Genomic DNA, 18,384 nt, shown 5'->3' with positions numbered 1-18,384 from the left:
TAAATATTTGCGAGAATCTGATGTTAGGGTCAACGCGGTTTTCGTAAATCATCGCAGTGAACGTAGTTTGATGGAGATGAAAAATTTCTAATTGTTTGAAATTGTAAAGTGACGTTTTAGTAAAGTAACCGCCAACAAATTAATGGTCACCCTCAGGTAATGTAAGTACCCACGAGTGGCGTGTAGTGAATTTCCCAACGCATCAACTGTGGCAGATAATAGCCTTATGAAGCTCTGTAAATTTACCAAAACACGCTGAAATTAAAAAAACAAAGTAGAAATACTAATTCAAATAAAAGTAGCAATTGTTGCTAGAATGATTGTAAAGGACGAAAAATATTTAATGGATTCATAAACTCAGTCTTGCTAGAGGTCAATTTTATTTTACATATACACCGCAATAAGAGGCTGTCTACACTATGCCAGTAATTGGTGCTTAGCAGCTTTGCCAGTAAGTAGTCACAATTTTCTGTTTCATATTTTGTCTGTACCAGGCAAACCATTTTCTTTTAGAGATGTTTGAGATTTTGCTGGTACGTAAATTTACGGATGTGGGGATTTAGGAAGTTGGCAACTCAATAATTTGCGTATTTACGAATTTGGCAATCCAGCAATTTAGGGATCTGAGGATTGAAAGATTTCAGGATTTAAGAATTCGAGAATCTAGACATATGGAAATATACAAATTGGGAAATGTACAGATTTGGGGATATAGGAATTTGGAAACCTGGGAATCTAGAAATTTAGTAATCTGGTGATCGAGAGAATTATGAATGTAGGCATTTGGAGATTCTGGAAAGAAATCATTTTCTGTGCATGCCTAAATCCTTATATCGCCAAATGTCTAGACTCCCGAATTCCTAAATTCTGAAATTCCTAAATCTCCAAATCGTCAAATCCCTAGACTCCAAAATTGTTGAATTGCCAAATTCCTATATCCCCAGATCTCTACATTCCCACCTTAAAATTCTGAAATTATGAAAAAGTCCTAAAAAAAATGATTTCTTTCTTTTCTTGCCTTCCTTTTCCAACCTGATACAATCAAGATAGGAAAGGCAAAAATTCGACTAACTTCTAGCAACGCTACTGGTGTAATGTGGACGGACCCTTAGAAAGAAATTACTAGTTTGGTGTATAACTTCAGTAGTTTCTAAAATTATAAAATTATATCATGTGTAATTTACGCTGTTTATTTCGTGGCATGTTTTACAACTGACTGCAATTGCTGTATAGTTTTTAGTCAAATGTATTTGCAATTCTGTTTATTCAGAATAAGTGTATAAAATCGTCCTGTTCACAGGTGCTTCACACGAAACTACAAAAGGGATTTCCAATCAATTATCGAAGATAGCTTGTTGATTTAACAAGGATCAAAAAACTGACAGCATTTGACGAGCGATAATTTACTTTACACCGATTCTTTCAACGCGTATGAAAATTCATTATGCTATTAGTCGGTAATCGGCTTTCGGAATTCCCGGTTTTGATCCGATTACGTTGCGATTATACGGTTCTTTTTTTCCGTACGATGGTCCATCGAGAGGAAAAGATAAAATTTCATTCGAGCGAGAGAAAAAACTAGCCATTTTCTTCGCGTTATCAATATTATAACAGTGTTTTCCCGTGTTACCTCTCGATTGCACGAATATTCCACACTCGATGGAAATGGTCGTTATAATACTCGTTCTAGTGGGTACTCCATAAAAGATGATTCCACGTGAATAAAAAAGGAGAAGGTAAATAAATAAACTGAAAACGTGAATCGAGCCACTGTTTTATACGTTACCGGTCATAAGTATAGGTACGCTTATAATTTAAAGCGCAGTCTTTTTTAATATTTCATCAGGGATGTCTAGATATAATTTTATTTTTTACAGTTTTTCATTTAAAACCTTGCAATAATAATGTTTTTGCGAATGATAATTAAAATCTAATGTAAGTACAATCTATTAGCAATATAACAAAACGTATGTACCTATGTGAAATGTCCACCTATGATGTACATACAGAATGTATGTAGTAGGTAGCTATGTAATTATATAGTCCTGTAGGGTTCAAAAAATTCTTCCAAAATATGTTTTATTTGCGTATTTATACTTTCTGTAAAAAATCTAACAATTTATTTGTATTAAATATTTAATGTTTACACATGAGGTACAGGAAAATCAGATATAACACAGGCTTCCTAATGATAAGTATATGTGAAGAAACACTCCACCGCTGGCCTTCAATTTTAAAGAATAAAATGTATAATATGAACATTTCTGAACTTCTGGAAGACGAAATTCACAAATCATTAAATGCTATAATTCCCAAATTTCTAAATTCTCAAACGTCAATATTTTCGAATCTCCATGTAGATCTTCAAAGTTTCATATTTCTACATCTCCAAATTTTTAAATTCCTAGATTCTTAAATTCCATGATCATAAATTTCCATGTTGTTAAATTTTCAAAGTCTTAAATTCTCAAATTCCTAAATTTCTACATTTTTAGATCACTGAATTCTTAAATCCCCAAACTTTCTATTTTCAAATTCGTATACTACCTAAATTTCCCAAATTTCTAAATATCCAATTTCGTAAAAGCTTAAATTTAAAAATTGAAAAATATCTGATAAAAAATCAACGGGTAATTGGACCTTTTTTCCATACGGCATTTTTCCATAGAAAGTCTACCGTGCTCGCTAATGTGATATTAAATTATTGAACTTTGTAATTCATCAAACTGTAAAGCTATTAAACTTCCATTTTTAACGCGTGAAGCTATGAAAATTGTGTAGCTGAAAAATTTTTAATTATAAAAATTTTTTAGTTTCACATTTTAAATTTCTGTGCATTAAAGAAACTTCAGGAACTACTTACATTATACTAAATCCTGGATTTTTAAAAATTTTCCGGTTTCGTGTTATTATTTACTGAGTGAAATAAGTTTATACGTCGAGAAAAACATTTTAATATTATTATACATAAGGTTATTAGAACAAAATAAAAGACAAAATTTTAGGTAAAATAGTCGTGTAAATCGAAATTAGCGTCACTTAAATCAATAAATATAGTCTAAATTAAACTATATTCGGTTTCATTTTAACCATAAAAGTGTAAAACGTCTATTAGTAAAAGTTTAATAACAAAATATGAAAAATACAAAATGTCGGTCCTCTTATTGCTATTGTCAAATGTTCGCTTTTACCAGTTGTTTTAAAAACCGCGTAAAAGCAAAATCGTGTAAATAAAGTTGCAGTGTAAATCAGAGGATTGATGTTTCTCAGTTTGCATTAATAATACTTTCAATTTTCGCATGAATACTTTAGTGGTTGTACTTTCAGAACTTTTAATTTTCATGCTGTTGAAAAAGTTCTGTTACTTTGTAGCAAATTTTATAATTATTATTTAGGTAAAATAAAAAGCAATGTTTTGTTATCTTTCGATGATAAAATACTTCTGCAGAAAAATATTTCTGTAAAAGTAATTATTATGTTCTTCCACAGTCTAATTAAAACAGTGATTTACATTAATGGTTCTGATTTATGTTAATTAGTATTCTGATCAGTATTGCACAATGGACATAAGTTATTATTGTTGTATAATACTACCAAGATATATGTAACTGCAAGATTGATTTTAAGCCGCGGCAACGGGAACGGGATGAAGAACTCGTAGTTGCTTCTAGTCAAGTTTTATTATTTACTAAGGTTCGGAATCATGTACAGAGCATTGTGGTACAGATCAACAGACTGAGGATAACTGAGCTGTTTTGGGGAAATGTCCGGGGTTTTTATGTCCTTCGAAAAACAAACTATAACGCTTAGGTTGAAAGAGCGATTGTAACGCATAGAGGATGACGACAGTGTTGCTTTCGGTTATCGGTTTTTTAGAAATATCGAAAATACAAACGTGACGACGAATCCTCATTGAAATACTGTGTTTATTGAACGATTATTACATTGAACACTCGTCGATTATTACATTTAATCGTGTCAATTATTGAACAGTATTTGCTTCTGCCGATAGAATGGTAATGAAGGGACTGGAAAGCTGAGCGTTTAATGAATCGGTTGAATTGCAAGCTCGATGCAAATTTGCATGTGATGTAAACAAATGATGCAGTTATTTTCGTCGTACAACGTGTCGTGACTTGCAATGCAAAAAAGGGGATGGTGTATTGGTGAATTATCGATGCAAACATTGCATGTAACCCATTTCGAAATGTCAAAGTGCAAGGGTGCTGCTACAGATTTTATTTTGTATTGTAGTTAAATTATCAAACATGAAATTGTAATTTTATTTTGTGTTATGACACGTTTTTATCACCTTATTGCGTGATTGCTTTAATTTTGAAAAAAAAGCATTCTTGAACGTTAATAAAAAGCTAACATATCAATATTTCTTATTTAAAGAATTGATTAAAAGGATTTAATCATAACACTATTATCATGACCTAATCATAACATAAAACCACCAAAAGTGCTTTCTAGCTAATGGAAACCACATTGAACACGAAATGTAAACATATCAGTAAGAAATACCGGCAAGTATAGTAATACGAAATATTTGAAATATTTCGTTTGCTTTTGACTCAAAATGGATTTCAAGGTCATGATATAATACATGGGTGGCCAACCTGCGGCTCGCGAGCCACATGCGGCTCTTTGAAGGATTATTTGTGGCTCTCGATAAATGTACCCAAGTTCCCTTTTCATTTTTGTGCTATTATATTTTAAAAAATTATTATCATTCCGTATGTGGTTCAAAATGTCTTTGAAATTACTAACGACAAATATGAAATATTAAGTGCAACGTTGTAACAAATTTCATTTCCGTCCAAGTTAAGAATGATATGACTCATCGAAAACTGCGCCATCGAAAATTGCGGCTCGCGAAACATTTCAAATTTTGAAAAATGGCTTGGACTATCAAGGAGCTTGGCCACCCCTGATATAATACATCGTTGAATTCGTTTCGATGCGCTCCTTCATATGATATAAAAAAATATATACCATTCCATTAAAAAAAATGAAAGTTACCTTCATATCTTAAAAAATAGTATAAACACGAAAAAAATACATACTTCATTATGTTGATTATAGAAAACACTATCACATTTTCCTCTTTCATTTTTTTCTAGTACCAGTCATTTACGAGAAAAACGCTGACTAGTAAATCGCTGAACACCCTGTATACAGAAGTTAATTAAAATTAATTGTTATATTTATATTTAATAAATAATTCATTCTACCTTTTAGAAAATTTATAAATATAATAGAAAATACACAATTTTTACAAATAATTCTTGCAAACAATTGGATGTTTGGTATTCTAATAATTTATACCGAATTATAGTTTAATCTTTGAACATCAATATTTTGTTTTTCAAGGTTCGAAAAATTCAAAATTCTTGTAATTATGTTTTATTGTTAGACGTAAATATATGGGTTTACAAGAAATTTTATAAATTCTTCCAAAAGTTTCTCATATTGAAATTTACAGAATTTAAAATCCTTGTTTATTTGATATTTTTCAATTTTCCTACAGTGTGAATTACATTTCATTAATTTTTCTATGAGCTCTTCATTTCGAAATTTATAAATACAGTATTTTACCAAAAAAATTTTAGTTCAAATTTTAATTTTTCATTTCGATTATTATAAAATATTAGAATATAAAGACTTTGTATACAAATATCTTTTTATTAATTGTAAAAATTGTGTTAAAATGTTATGATCATATAAACTGTATCTCGTATAAATTAGCAAGAAATAAATCTCTTTTCTTCAAAAAATTAGAAACTCTACCTCTGTAAAGAAGATCATGAACTGAATAACATTGGTTGACGTCATTTTGGCCTTGAAGAAATCGAGGTCATTTCTGGCAGATTTGAAACGCTGATTACGAATCTGGCCATCTAACTTCATTTTACAAGTATTTCGTAAACTTGGTATGATACATTTTCACAGTCCGTTTGGTAATCGGTGCATCAAGATCTACCAAAAATGACCTTGTTTTTTTTTAAGCCCAAAATGATATCAATTAATGTTACTTATCAAATAATCGTTTTTTTATCGACTTCAGTTTTTTCAGTTTTTTGAATGAAATATAACAGTATTTTTGCATAACTTATTTGCAATGTCAGTCTTTGAAATTCATTTTTTAATGGTATATTCTATATTTTCGTAACTATATTTTACAACGACTTACATCTATTTACAAACTTCATAATAAGAACTGTTGCAAATAAAAATTGTCCATTCAAATTTTCCATTGGTGCCATTTTCTCGATATTTGAAACAAAACTTAGACTTGTGCATTTTGTATGTGGTTGGAGGACAAAAATTTTCCTTGAAACAGACTACTGTATATTGTCATTTTTATTTATTAGGAAGAAAGATTGACACAAAGTAGTCTTACTAAGATTACTTTGTTAAATACATAATAAGATAGTTATCTAACAGTCAACAATTATATATTAGGAGTATTAATGAAAACTGTTTATAACCATTTTTATCCAATCGAAAATTTAGAGTCATACAATATTAACCCTAAAAATACAGTTTTTGTGTTAGTGACGGATTTACGATTATAAAAGTCGTAAGTTTTGATTACAAAAATGTCGTTATAAAAAAATAAATACTTAAAAAGTTTTTGAAGATAACATTCTGAGTTTGTGAAATTTATTAAAAATAAAAAAAAAACTAATTAGACATAGCGTTGTCTGACTCTATCTTGTTTTTGGAGTTAATGTTAATGAATCGGACTCTAAACGTTTACAATGTTAAGGTGCAAATTGATTTAATGTAAATGGTTACTCTGCAATCATTCTGTATCTCTAAATTGTATTAGATTTTCAAGATTCGCAGTTTAATCAATGTTTGTTGTAACTGTGAACTAGCTATTCTGTATTCAAAATGGTAATTACGTGTTTATGTAGTCATTTTTTTCGAGTTTTAAGCTTCAACTGATATAAATCTTATTCTGCGGAACTTTCGTGTCACTAATTCCTATTAAAGTTGCGACATTTAAAAATTGCCAATTTAATATGCTATGATTTAATACACGATAATACGGGTTTTTAACAATCAACTAATTTCACAAAAATACTAATAAACCGATTATGTATTGTTTTTTAACCGACTTCGAAAAAGGAGGAGGTTACTCAATTCGATCAGTATATTTTTTTTTTTTTTTTTTTTTTTATTATTATTTTTTATGTGTGCCCGCCGATTACGCCTAGCTGGATGCACCGATTGGAACGAAACCTTTTGCATCTGGTAGGTTCTGACTCCCCATTGGTACCATTATCAAAAAATTTTTCATTTTTCAATTGCAAAGTATTGTTATTGCAAAAAAGCCGGCAACTTTTGAAATAAACTTTTCTTGATTTTAGTGCGCTTTTAATATCTTATCACGGACATGATTCTGAACAATTTTGTTCATATAAAAATTTCGCGGAAAGCTTTAGTTTTCGAGATATTAGCGAAAAACTATTGTTACTAATATATTGAATTCTACGTATGCCTCCGTGTCTCTGGTGGTGTATGAGTCAACATGCAGTCGCCGATTTTCTACTGTTTCTACAAACACGTCTTGCCGGCCGATAAAAAGCGTGAAATAAAATAATTTTTAGAAAAAAAATACGCCGACTTCGAAATGCACTAAAAAGTATAAAATAATTTCTATTTCCTAATGAAGTAATTTCTATTTCATTCAATTATACAATTACGTAACAGATATGAATGAAACCTATTTACTCGTTAAATAACTTTAATTAAATAACTTTTAATTTTGCGCCGCCTCCGAAAAGGTTGAAATGTATTTAATATAATACCTAACGAGTAAATAGGTTTCATTCATATCTGTTACGTAATTGTATAATTGAATGAAATAGAAATTACTTCATTAGGAAATAGAAATTATTTTATACTTTTTAGTGCATTTCGAAGTCGGCGTATTTTTTTTCTAAAAATTATTTTATGCCGGTCTCGATTGTACATTTACGGTAGAGGTCCTACATTCTTTGTAGTGTGCCGAACGTAGAAAGAGACAGCCATACAAAAGACAAAGAGGGATAGAGTTTCGAGCGTTCAGCAAACATGAAAGACTCGTGCGTGTTGTGTCTTTTAAATTTAAAAATTAAAATTCTTTATTTTTGGTTTTTCGTCAATGGAACTTTTACCATCGTATTTGTTTCGTTTTTCTGATTAAAATGACACCAAACACGATATGATTACGATCGTAATTACTTATGTAACAAGCCATAAAAGTTTGGGATGTAACATTTACGGTAGAGGTGCGAATTCCTTCTAAAGGCTTGCTATACAAGTAATTATTATTTTAATTATACCGTGTTTGGTACCATTTTAATCAGAAAAACGAGACGAATACGATAATCAAAGCTTCATTGATGAAACCCCAAAAATAAAGAATTTTGATTTTTGAATTTAAAAGACAGAAGACGCACGAATAGTTTCATGTTTGCCGAACGCGTCAACCTTCTGCTTCTCTTTCTTTTCTATTCGCCGTCCTCTTTTATGTTAAAAACTTTAATCACTCGTTACACACACAATTGTTAACGTAATTATATCATGTTTGGTGTCATTTTAATCAGGAATCTAGACAAATACAACAGTAAAAGTTTCATGAAAAAATAGTAAGAAATAAGAAGGTTACAATCTTTTCCTTTGCTTGCATTAGGATGTGTCTCACCGATATTCGATCCCCGTCGTTTCGGCGATCGATCGTGTTTCATTCTTGACTGATTTCGAGGGGGATCCCCTAGTAGTGGGGATACAATTTTAACATTTACGGTAAAGATCTTTTTAACATTTACGGAGTAAATACTGTATATTGAATTCTACGTATGCCTCCGTGCCTCTGGTGGTGTATGAGTCAACATGCAATCGCCGATTTTATTTACCAATTTTACAATTAATAAAAAAAAAAATTGAAAAACGAATATCCATGTTGTCTTTTACTTAATTATGTTCATGGCATTTACGCGGACAAAAAAAAAGCCCGGAAGAACTGTCTCACAGTGTCCTATAAAATTCTCCACATTCCACTAAAAAGCGTGAAATAAAATAATTTTAAGAAAAAAAATACACCGACTTCGAAATGTACTAAAAAGTATAAAATAACTTCTATTTCATTCAATCATACAATTACGTCACAGATATGAATGAAACCTATTTACTCGTTAGGTAGTGTATTAAATACATTTCAACCTTTTCGGAGGCGGCGCAAAATTAAAAATACCTCAGTAAACGTTGCTGCCAATAACCAGTTGATTGTGGTATGGCGTATTGGAAATTAATAAATCCTGAGAAAGAATACGAACCATTATAGATATATCTGGTAATATATGTAAATGTAACGACTGCATCTTCATTTCGCAACGTTTCTGATATAAATGAAATTGAATCGACTTCGTTCGCATGTGGAAGCCATGGATCTAAGAACCCATAAACGGAGCCCACGACGCGGGAATTACCAAATTTGCGGCAGATCGGCTCTATCTTTATAGAATATGCGGCGATCGAGTCTTTCCGTCGCATACTCTATGAATCTAGATAGACCATAGTTCCATTCCATACGCACTAACACCTACTTCGCTGCGTGCTGTCGAGTTATATATATAGAAAAAAAAATAGCTATACAAGCTTTGTCTATGTTCGGCTGTCCAAAGGTTGACATGTTCAAGAAAATCTTTGAATTTTGCGCCGCCTCCGAAACGGTTGAAATATATTTAATACACTACCTAACGAGTAAATAGGTTTCATTCATATCTGTGACGTAATTGTATGATTGAATGAAATAGAAATTATTTTATACTTTTTAGTGCATTTCGAAGTCGGTGTATTTTTTTTCTTAAAATTATTTTATGGTTAAATTTATTTTTACATAGACGTAACGTAAGTATGTTTGGATATTTTATATCATGAATTTATATCAGATTCTATGCTTCGAAATCATTGTTTTCTTCAATTGGCAATTAGTAATTTTATACAAATATTATTATTGAGAAGTGTGTGCAGTTTTTCCATCAAACTTTGATTTTTAATTTCATCTGCTATGCACATTATTTTTCAGCGTTTCTGTACATCAAATCGTATCTGGCTTTCTATTTTCAAAATCAGCCATTTCATATGCAGCCAACTAATAACAAAGAGATATTTGCATACAAAGTGATTGGTTAAAAAAGTTGTCATTCAGTTGTCGAGAACTGTGCACAAAAAGCACTCAGAGGTATAAATTTAACATGCGACACTTTCGGTCAGCGTGTGAACTAATAAAAATACCTGTATGTTTTCGTCATCGTAAAAAAATGCGATGCTATTTGTTTATAATATGAAATGAAAGCAAACTTTCGATTATCATTATATAACATTCTAACTGTTATTTACAAGTTTCGTTAATAAATTTATAGTGTTAGCTTTTAAAAATATTTTTATAACTGTCATCATTGTATTCGACACTAATGCCTTTTTGATGATAATTTTCTTTTCTAATACCTTAGAAATAATGTTTTCACAGAAATTCGAGTTTAGACTGTGAAAACAAAGAGCGTTAACTTTTATTATAATCCTTAAGTAAATAGATGTTTGTACAACAATTTCCGTAATCAAATTTTCCACAAAAAAGAATAATTTTCGTGCAAACATTTTTTGCATCATACATAAAATTCCGAAATATTGACAGTTATACGTTTTCCATCTTCAACTTCAAGGACTGCTTTTAACCATCAGACCCAATATTTTTTCGAAAACTGCGTACTATATGTTTCCTTAAAATCCGTTATTAACGGTCGAAAAATGTTCCTTATAAATTAAGATTTAAATTAGGTATCTGAATTTCCATTCCCACACCTAATCGTACCTAACTCCAGGATACCGAGGATCAAACAACTTTTGGGATACTTTACGCAGTCCATGAACGTAGTCTCTATACAGAAGTCTTGATGCAAGCGAAATTAATCTGTACGTTATAAGTGAAAACAATCTACTCGATATAAGCGAAACTATTATCACCGCCATTGTTCGTGCCCAAATTCTCGCGAATTTCAATTTTCAGTGACAAAGAAGGGTTGTCGTTATTCTATAAGATTGAAGCCTATTTTCTTTTCTTTACAATACCAATGCGTTGCTAATTTTTTTATTTTTAGTCCCGTTCTATATAACTTTTCCCAACATATTTTTGATATCTTCCTGATTAAAATGCGATCAAATATGATGTAATTCGCGACATATTTACCTGTAATAACTTATTGCAGCAAGATCCTCAATATAAACGGAACGTTCAGAATTACATGTAAATATGTTTTTAATTACGTCGAGTTCGATATCATTTTAATTAAAAAAATGTCGTAAATATGTTGGGCGATGTTTTCTAACAAAGCAATCAAAAATAAAGAAGTTTTATTCTTGTATTATAATTGTTCCAGCGATATTCTGCTACTTGTTTATGTTTAGTCGTTCGGATATTTCCTGCGCTCGCTGTTTTTTCCTATATTCAACAAACTTCGATCATTATAGGAACTGCATGGTTTAAACGAAAATTTAAACCCGGAAGATTCGCTTATATCGAAACGTTATTGTAGCCTTCATCATTCTTTTCGGCGCGCGTTTAGATTTTTAAGACAGAAATCTATGATTTCGACTGTATTAATGTATCACCTATTATCTGAATAGTACCAGAAAGAAATGAAGTTATCCGATATGTCGCTACCCGTCTACTTATTACGAATCTTACTAACTACAGTAAAGCCTCGATGTAAGCGAAACGCTTGAAATTACAAATATATATGTTCAGGATTACTACGTATTTAGTTTCATTTTATTCAAGAAAATATTATAAGTATATTGGAAGAAGCTTCACAGTAAAAGTCAAAAGTAAAAGAAATTCTATTCCTGCATTATGATTGTTCCAGTCGTGTTTTTGTTTACATTCGGTTATTTGCACGCTGTCATGTTGTACATTCACTTATATCGAGACTTTTTTGTACCTTGCACATTGGAATACATTGGAACACATATAACCGCGATCTTGAACTGCATTAACGTTCGCCGTACATCTTCTTATTTAAATTTAAATATCTAGCACAGGATATTCAAATTGTCTACAAAAATGCGTCTGGTACGTAACAGAAAATTTCACGTAACAAATTTAATAAAGTTCTGATATAGGTCGCCACGAACGTAACAAGTATCGTATGTTCCGAACAATTTCATTGTTGCACTTATGATCCCTATTGAGTCGGCCATGGGAAGATGTTTTCTATTCGAAAGCGGCCGCCATTGTTCGTTGTTCGACGAGAACGTCCTGAAGGTGCATACGCAGAGCAAGGAGTAGCCGGATGTTGAGTGTGTTCCGCTTGAATCGTGGCGTGGAGCTTATTACGTTGGATAGAAAGCCGTGGAATTCGATCCTTGATTCGTTCAACGTAGCATCGTGAGTCCATCGCGGCCTTGAAAACGATATAATTGGAATTTGAAGAACGGTGAAAGTAGTCCACTCTCTGTACAAGTCCACCGGAGACTGGTTTCCACACAGAACAGGTTGGCAAATGACCAAACTATGAAATTCGGAATAAATTCAAATGATGCATTCTTTTTTGTTTTACATCGGGCATTTTGAACATTACACGCGAATATTTGCATTAAAAAGTTCGTCGACATTATTTTATGACTTTACGAGTGATAATCGTACTGTTTATGATGTCGATTATAGATGTGATGTCGATTGATACAGTATAATAATGATGGAATTAAAATTTTGGTTAGTCGCAAACTGGAAAATTTTGTTTAGGAATTAGAGGTTTGGGTGGTTAGTCAATTGAGAATTTCGTAAGTTATAGATTTATACATTCATGAATTTGGCAAATCGGTATTTTGAAGATTGGGAAATTTTGGAATTCAGGAATTTAAGTATTTTAGAGTTTGGTAATCTAGGAATTTGGAAATTTAAGTACTTAGAAATTTGATCATCTGGAAATTTAGAAGCTTGAATACTTGTAACTTTGATAACTTGGAAATAGAATTAAAAATTTTAGCATTTTATAATTCAGTATTTGAAGATTTTGAAACTGAAAAATTTTCAAATATGCAAATTTTTTATTTGATAATTTGGAAATGTGGCGGGTTGAATATTTACAATTTTTTCTTGTTTATAGCATTAAATATAGGGAAATAAATTTATACTGTGCCCCATTCTGAACTAGTCCTGCTATAGTCTCTTGAACTGCTTATTATTTGAAAAGAAACGTTTCAGGCATAATTTACTTCATTTTGAAAAAACGCATCATGCACATCAATCTTGCTTAAAAATGGCAGAATTGATTTTTGTAATTATTTGAAGAACACATGGTTTTAACTCATTTTTTTAAATGACAAACAATTAGTTCTGTCTTTTCAATGGCATATAACACACAATACCACACATTGGATATTTAAAGTTATGCATGAATATTGAAAATTTTCTAAGCGTCATAACTACATCGATGATACTAATATTATATTGGCGCGGTAATTTGACGCAAATCATGTTATGTATAATATGTTACTTGGTTCATTAGAACTAGTGGAACGACACATGCTTACGCATGGGGTGAATAATTGATTGAAATTAGTAATTCGTTGGACATGAATCATCCGAAGCTCTAAACTGTATTGCATATAAAATAATATTATTTATTTAAAAAATTTAATTGTATACAATATTATTGACCTTTAATGCTACACACAGACGCTGTTGATAACGAAAATGCATAAATGTGTGCAATAAAATTTATATAGTGAGTACATCGCGCTAAAGTGCGATAATTTTATTGCGCATTATTATTATACATACATGCATAGTTAGGAATACGTTATGTTGTATATTTAAGATGACTTTATTTAAAGAAACATTTCTTTAAAAACTATTATAATTTACGGTATATTTGATTTTTAAACTTTGTGAAATTAATGAAATTCATTCTTATTAGTTTTATAATATTAAAAATTGAAAATTTAACATTTTCTTTGTACTCAAAACACTTATATAAATAAAAGTTTATATTTGATAAATGTCTCACGTATATAAAATTGTATACGTGAATATACGCATGGAGTTAATTCTTATCGTGTTTAAAAATTAAAAGGAGTCACGCTAAAATGAAGTACAATTAAATACCTTTCTTCGTATTAAAAAAGAACAAAAATCACATAGTATGTTTAATTGACACGAGATGCAAACAATTTCATAGTTTTATAATATAACAAAATGAGCAATTTAATTAGTATACAATGATATAATTCACGAAAACATGTGATAATCAAAATGTTATTGTAGATGATCTGTGAAACTAGAGATAAAATCTGTGAAATATGAAAATAAAGTGTGTTGAAGCCCTGTGAAGCGAGGACGTTCACGAAAGAGCAGCTATTTTGCCAATTTAAGGAAGCACGCAGTCTATCGAGGTTCATTTCTTCGCGGGAAACCCTGTTGGTGATAGAATACCACTAACGTGTACCGTTAACCGAGAAATCGTATCGAAACGATTCCTCCACCAAGAAGCCGGAATCACCGGTATTTCCTATTCATCACGACGTTCCTTTGATACACGCTCCAAGAAACCGAGCGAATTTCATACTTTCACGTGTTTGCCCGTGGTCTGATTACATTTTCGAGCAACTGGTTGTCAGTACAGAATTTACTTCTTATCCATTTTACTCACAAGGAAACATATCTAACCGCGACACACCGATTTTAATGAAACTTATGTGAAAGATAGTTCTCAAGAAAATATTTGACACGTATTTTTTTTATCGGCCATCGTTCACATTGAAGGGGTGAAAATAGCCCTCGAAGTTGGGGGTTGGAATCATATTTTTGGGAATATCTCCGGAATTAAAGGAGATAATTGGAAATTTTTTTTTAAATTGTTGTTCTTTAAATAGGGAATTTTGTGTGTAAAGAAATTTCAATAAACTGTATTTGTTTAAAAAATATTTTGAAAATTTATAATTTTTGTTTAAATTTTTGCATTAAATGTTGATCTATTTTTTTGCAACTTCGTGTACGTAAACTATGGATAAAAATAGAGAATACATTATTTGGAATTTGTTGTTTGTTGCAATGTTTATTAGATATATAATTTAAAATCACCTCCTGTGAAGAGGGGCAATCAGCATTTTTATTAAAAATATCATTATTTTTACAATCTTTTACTATATTTTAGACATTTTATACCTCTTCATATGCCGTTAATTGATTTCTGAACAATTATTGTTAGCGTCGCAGGTATGAGCGTGACGCGGTTATAATCACCGCCGTACGGAACATAGGCTTTTTAATTATATTAATAAAAATGAATGTTAGAAACATTATTAATCATTTTTAGTAACTTAAGTTAAAATTTAGTTAAATAAAAACTTAGTTTTCATTCATTCAATAAAAATATGCCAGTAATTATCAGTATTAATCTTAATAAAACTATAATTATTATACTCTCAATAAAAATTAAACAATTCTAATAGACACTAATACTAAATTTTGATATATTATTCTATAATATATATTCAGAAATTTGAAATATTTATAATTATTATATTTTAAGATCATTGTCTTTAAAAGCTCGTGGTTTTGTGAATTTTTAAATTTGTAGATTTGTGAATTTTTAAATTTGTAGAATTTAATAATTTATTATTTTAAAAATTTGTAAATTTAAAGGTCTAAAATTTTCTAAATTGGAAAATTTGTTGGCTTAAAAATTTATAGCTTTTACTGATCCTCAATAAACAGAAGATAACCAGTTAAGTGTGACAACTCGCTTTTGAAACCTCGAACACTGTACAATATCACAGTTCTACTATAATTTAGATCATATAATTCAATTATCAGTAATATGCGGCTAACATAACAACTAGTGTGTTGACGTTTTAACTTAGTTCATAGAATTCTTCTGTTCAACAGCAGAATATAAGCAGTGTTCCAACGTAGAATCAGCTGGTCTTTTCTTTGGTGTTACCTGATTCAAGAAATGCGGCAATTCTATTGAAAAGATTGAAAAAAGAGAAAACCGAAGTGTCGAGAGGGAGGGTTCATTACGTGAAATATCTCGTTTGTGTATCTCGTTCGACGCCCGCGGTGCGACTGTTTGAATTATGTCTTGCACGTTTGTGTATGCTTTATATAAAAGGCTCTTATTCGCGACCAGAATAGAGGCCATTTAGCTGCATGTTCACCGTTGCTACTTCAGTATCCGTATGTATACGTACGAATAAATTAGCTTCATTGTCCCGATTCATTGGAAAATAATGTCATCACGCCCCATGTGATGCTCTGGATTTTCTTGTAAAGCGATTTACCGCTACAAATCGAAGAATGATGATTTTATTATCCACCTGATGCGCCTGAAACGTGAGTTTAACTTCTTTGGTGTCACGTAGCTATGACTCTTCATAATGGCTTCTCAAGTTCGTTGATCTTTGCTGTTGGAAGTATAGCTACAGTTTTATATGCGTAAGTTTTATGAATTGTCTTGGGAATCATTTATTGGAAAACTGGAATATATTTATAGATAGCTTTAAATTCGGCTGTTCATTTTAAACAGAAATTGTGTTGTGTGCGATGCAATATATTACGTAGTACCGTAACGTTTGAACGTATAACGCTTAATGATTCGACACGTAGCAATCTGACGCTTGGCGATTTAACGTGGGGTTACATAACACGTTGCGATCTATAGTGTGGTTACTTAACAGGTATAAATCTAATGCGTGGTGAACTGACGCATGGCAGCGTAATGTATGGCAGTATAACGCGTGGCAATCTAACGCGAGATGATATAACGCGTAGCGGCTTAACATAGCAAACGTGTTGCGATATAATGTATGGTAATACAACGCGTTGTAATATACTGAGTGGTAATATACCATGTTTTATACAATGAGTGCTTATCTAATGGATGGTAATATAATGCATGGCGATATAGCGCATGGCAATTTAATATGCGGCAGTATGACGCGTAGCAAACTACCTCGTGGCAATATAACGCGTGACGATCTAGAACATGCCATACTTTGTGTAACGAACTAACGCATGCAATACACTGAGTCGCGATTTAATATGTGACTGTACTCCATGTGGGGATTTAATACATGACACCGCGTAAGAATACAGTGCATGACAATACAACGCGTGGTAATACAGAGCACGCTAATAGAACGCGTTACGATTTAACATGTGACCATATGTATAATGTTTGGCAAACTACCATTGAGCAATTTAGCATATGACAATAGAGTGCGTGGTGAACTAACGCATGTAATACAGCGCGTAGCGAATTGCCACCTAACTGTACTACGCATAGTGATTTAACGCGAGATAATACAGCGCGTGATAATACAACGTATGGCAATACAACGCGTGCCAATATAGCGCGTGACGATTTAACATGTGACATTATATTATGTTGTAATATACTCCTTGGTAATATAACGCGTGGCGGTCTAATATGTGACCGTACAGTGTGTGACGAATTAACGTATGTAATACAATGCGTGATAATTTAACATGTGACTACATAACGCATGGTAATTTATCGTGTAATGATTTAACACGTCACAGTACAATATGTGACAAATTATTGCATGCAATACAACGCAAATCAAGTTAGTATATGACAATACAATGCGATGCGAACTACCGCTTGGCAGTAAAATGTGTGAAAGTTTAATACGTGTCAAAATTAAGTATAGCAATCTACCACGTGACTATAAAACGCATGACGATGTAATACGTGACTGTATAACGTATAATAATTTAACAAATGCCTATAGAACGTATGGTAATTTGACACGTGCCGATACAAAAGGTAGTAATTTAAATACAATGCGTAAGTAAACAACTCGTAACAATTAATTAATTCTATTTATACGGTTCATTGTAAAACGATTCATTGTAACTCACCATTGTGATTCAAACAGTTAATTACTGTTATTAATCATTGATTTTATCTTATGTTTGTATCTTTAGTAGAACATCTCTCCATTTATTAGTACCTGTCAATAATATGTAATAATGATAATTATTTGATCTAGTTATTGTAGATAGTATCGGTATTTGTTGAATACGCGGATACAGAGCAATGCATTCGATCGGCTGTTACTTCCTTTAAGAAAGTGAAAGGATGCCGAGACTGGATTCGGTGTATCTGCTCGTGAAAGCAAAACGTTGAAACATCGGAAGGTTTCGTGAAAAAAAGCTGGGTTACCTGCCGGACAACCTCATTCGTTTCTTTAAGGACTGTTTTCACTTAGATAATAATTCTTCAAATTTTTAAGTTTACTTGTATGTGTTTGTGCTGAGCGCAGCATCCCATGTTGAGTGTATTATGAAATTTCGTTTCT

At 31.5% G+C, this 18,384-nt stretch overlaps 1 protein-coding gene across 3 annotated transcripts in view; it reads left to right on the top strand.

Moving 5' to 3' along the window:
* Window positions 1-18,384, top strand: part of LOC105661769 (protein meiotic P26-like) — a 263,978-nt gene that overhangs the window by 150,669 nt on the left and 94,925 nt on the right. The window lies entirely within an intron of this gene.

This window comes from Megachile rotundata, chromosome 14 (genome assembly GCF_050947335.1).
Source record: "Megachile rotundata isolate GNS110a chromosome 14, iyMegRotu1, whole genome shotgun sequence".
NCBI classification, from domain to species: Eukaryota; Metazoa; Arthropoda; class Insecta; order Hymenoptera; family Megachilidae; genus Megachile; species Megachile rotundata.
The sequence above is the reverse complement of the archived record's forward strand: the minus strand, read 5'-3'. Positions and strand labels throughout refer to the sequence as shown.